The sequence below is a fragment of the Bison bison genome, unplaced genomic scaffold (genome assembly GCF_000754665.1).
Source record: "Bison bison bison isolate TAMUID 2011002044 unplaced genomic scaffold, Bison_UMD1.0 scf7180017864181, whole genome shotgun sequence".
Lineage (NCBI taxonomy): Eukaryota > Metazoa > Chordata > Mammalia > Artiodactyla > Bovidae > Bison > Bison bison.
This window is the reverse complement of record NW_011494753.1, coordinates 13,112,091-13,116,499: the sequence shown is the minus strand read 5'-3', so window position 1 is coordinate 13,116,499 and position 4,409 is coordinate 13,112,091.

The window sequence follows — 4,409 nt, the reverse complement described above, 5'->3', positions numbered from 1 at the left end:
CTGTTTTCTTAGGTTAATTTCACATGTCAAATATTTAATAAATATTATGGCCCAGCCCTCCATATCCATGGACTCAACCCACAGATTCAACTAGCCTCAGACAGAAAATATTATAAAAAAAAAAAAAAAACCCAAAGCAAGACGTGAATTTGCCATGAACTGGCAGTATTTACAAAGCATTTACATTGTATTAGGTATTATAAATAATCTAGAGGTGATTTAAAATATACAGGAGGGTATGAATAGCTTATGTGCAAATACTATGTCATTTTATATAAGAGATTTTAGTGTCTATGGGCATCCTGAAACAAATCCACCAAACTCTAGGAAACTCTAGGATAACTCTAGGAAATTTTCAGAGTTATACAGTTCTGTTTAAGATATACATATATATATACACACTGCTGCTGCTGCCGCCGCTGCGTCGCTTTAGTCGTCTCCGACTCTGTGCAACCCCATAGACGGCAGCCCACCAGGCTTCCCGTCCCTGGGATTCTCCAGGCAAGAACACTGGAGTGGGTTGCCATGCCTTCTCCAATGCACGAAAGTGAAAAGTGAAAGTGAAGTCGCTCAGTCGTGTCCAACTCTAGGGACCCCATGGTCTGCAGCCTACCAGGCTCCTCCGTCCATGGGATTTTCCAGGCAAGAGTACTGGAGTGGGTTGCCATTGCCTTCTCCGATACACACACACACACATATATATATATACATACACACATATATATATACAATTGTTGGGGCTTCTCTGGTAGCTCAGATGGTCAAGAATCTATCTGGTTTCAGTCCCTGTGACAGGAAGATCCCCTGGAGAAGGACAATGCAACCCACTCCAGCATTCTTGCCTGGAGAATTCCATGGAGAGAGAGCAGACTGGTGGGCTACACAGTCCATGGGGTCACAAAAAGTCAGATATGACCGAGAGACTAACATAGACGCATGATTGTTGACAATCAACATATTTTATTTTTTAGGTAAAATAAAAAAGTATTCTACTCCTAGTCTTTAATGTGAAAGAGCAATCAGGAGCAAGTACTATATACAATGTTAATTTTCCTTCTCTTATATAGTAGCTTATCTTTTAAAAATATGCCCATTGATGGAGTAATTAATTGCTCAACATAAAAATAATTTCAATTCAAGGCAAACTATGTTTTTGGAATATCAATTATCACTTATTATAAGAAAAGGCAATGTAAAATGGCAGCTTTCTCATTTATTTGTTTTACTTCAGTGACTTTCAGCCTTACTTTTAAAGCACAATATGCATTTTAAGCATAAGTCTAGACAACATCTAGCACAACATTTGGTTTAAAACCCAGGTAATAATGACTTTATCTTTCAAGCAGCCAAAGGCTAGTTGCTGGTGTCTGCCATTGTGCATATGCTCTCCTCAACTCCCGACTGAGAAAACATGCATGAAAGCATTTCCCTGCCTGAGATTATATTAAAAACCTGTACCTGTGCTAGCAGCATGAATTCAAGTTGATTATTGTTCTAAATCTGTGACTTCCCATTTATTCTCCTGAAGATATAAATGCTTGCTTTTCAATAGGCCATGTATGTAGACATTATTAAGAAGGTGAGATTTAGTAACAATAATATGCATAGCAATCTACTGAGATTGAATTGGAACACCCACATTAAGCTCTCTCAAAATACGTGAAGCAGAACACATAAGAGAAACCCAAAGCATAACTGCACACTAGCACTGCTACGGTTCCACACCCCATCTATTCCACTACTGTTGACATCAATGTTACTGAAATTTCTGGGGAAGATTCTCCACATTTTGTCTTTATGTGCATTTGGTTTTATATTTTACTCTAATAGGTTAAATAACCCTCTGCATGGTAACAAAAGGAAGCATGTGGGAAAATTCTCAAAAATAGTGAAAGTGCTTAAAGTTAATTCAAATAAAGGATTTTTTAAAGATACCTGCATAACACTTTAGGTTGGAAAAGCACTTTGGAAATTCATGAAAGCCACATCTATGTTACTTGAATTGTGACCTTGGCCTAAAATGCCCATGTTGACACACATTTTTCATGTAGGAGGCCTATTCAATTATTGAGAACTATAATTTTTAGAAAGTTCAGATTCTGTACAAAATCAAGATCTGAATGTCTATCCATAGGTTTTAGTAGTCAATCTCCATATCTAATTGTTCTATCACAAAACATGCTTTTGAATGCTATATGACTAATATCATGTCATTGCACCTATGTTTTTTCAAAGCAAAGTGTCTCTAATGCCCATCTTTCAAGATTTCTAGATCTTTCACCAAACATCAGTGCACTTAATAAACTTCATTTGTAAAAGTTCATATTTATGTTTCAAAAGTTGGATTTTCCCCTCTTTGCATTGGGAGATAATTATTCCATTCTATTATGGGGTACTTCATTTTTATTTAATATCACTATATGTGTTTCAGGTGGCTCAGAAGGTAAAGAATCTGCCTGCAGTGCAGGAGACCTGGGTTCAGTCCCTGAGTTGCGAAGATCTCTTGGAGAAGGAAATGGCTACTTACTTCAATATTCTTGCCTGGAGAATTCCATGGACAGAGGAGCCTGTCTGGCTACAGTCCATGGGGTTGCAAAGAGTTGGACACAACTGAGTGACTAACACTTTCACTTTTCATTTCATGTGTTTCAAAATACCATCAGAATCAATGAGTTTTCCAACACTAGAAGTACTCATAGAAACTTGACATGATGTTAAGTAAAATATTCAAATATGGAATAGATAGCATGTTACTAAGCTCTTATTACTAATAGAAACTTATGTATGGATGTTTTTATATATGGCCTTTTCATTAAATATTGTATTTTTGAACTATGTCCAGGTTTTTCTATAGTATAAGGTCATTATTTCTCATGCATTTTATGAATATACATATTTTATTTATCCCTTCTATTTTTAATGAGCATATGGGATGTTATTAATTTAATTCTGGTATAAATAGCAAAAACAAGACCAGGAGCTGACTGAGGCTCAAACCATGAACTCTTTATTGCCAAATTCAGACTTAAATTGAAGAAAGTAGGGAAAACCACTAGACATTCAGGTATGACCTAAATCAAATCCCTTATGATTATACAGTGGAAGTGAGAAGTAGATTTAAGGGCCTAGATCTAATAGACAGAGTGCCTGGTGAACTATGGAATGAGGTTCGTGATATTGTACAGGAGACAGGGATCAAGACCATCCCCATGGAAAAGAAATGCAAAAAAGGAAAGCGGCTGTCTGGGGAGGCCTTACAAATAGCTGTGAAAAGAAGAGAAGCAAAAAGCAAAGGAGAAAAGGAAAGATATAAGCATCTGAATGCAGAGTTCCAAAGAATAACAAGAAGAGATAAGAAAGCCTTCTTCAGCGATCAGTGCAAAGAAATAGAGGAAAACAACAGAATGGGAAAGACTAGAGATCTCTTCAAGAAAATTAGAGATACCAAAGGAACATTTCATGCAAAGATGGGCTCGATAAAGGACAGAAATGGTATGGACCAAACAGAATCAGAAGATATTAAGAAGAGATAGCAAGAATACATAGAAGAACTGTACAAAAAAAGATCTTCATGACGCAGATAATCATGATGGTGTGATCACTAACCTAGAGCCAGACATCCTGGAATGTGAAGTCAAGTGGGCCTTAGAAAGCATCACTACGAACAAAGCTAGGGGAGGTGATAGATTTCCAGCTGAGCTATTCCAAATCCTGAAAGATGATGCTGTGAAAGTGCTGCACTCAATATGCCAGCAAATCTGGAAAACTCAGCAGTGGCCACAGGACTGGAAAAGGTCAGTTTTCATTCCAATCTCAAAGAAAGGCAATGACAAAGAATGCTCAAACTACCGCACAATTGCACTCATCTCACATGCTAGTAAAGTAATGCTCAGAATTCTCCAAGCCAGGCTTCAGCAATATGTGAACCATGAACTTCCTGATGTTCAAGCTGGTTTTAGAAAAGGCAGAGGAACCAGAGATCAAATTGTCAACATCCTCTGGATCATGGAAAAATCAAGAGAGTTCCAGAAAGACATCTATTTCTGCTTTATTGACTATGCCAAAGCCTTTGACTGTGTGGATCACAATAAACTGTGGAAAATTCTGAAGAGATGCGAATACCAGACCACCTGATCTGCCTCTTGAGAAATTTGTATGCAGGTCAGGAAGCAACAGTTAGAACTGGACATGGAACAACAGACTGATTCCAAATAGGAAAAGGAGTACGTCAAGGCTGTATATTGTCACCCTGTTTATTTAACTTCTATGCAGAGTACATCATGAGAAACGCTGGCCTGGAAGAAACACAAGCTGGAATCAAGATTGCCAGGAGAAATATCAATAACCTCAGATATGTAGATGACACCACCCTTATGGCAGAAAGGGAAGAGGAACTCAAAAGCCTCTTG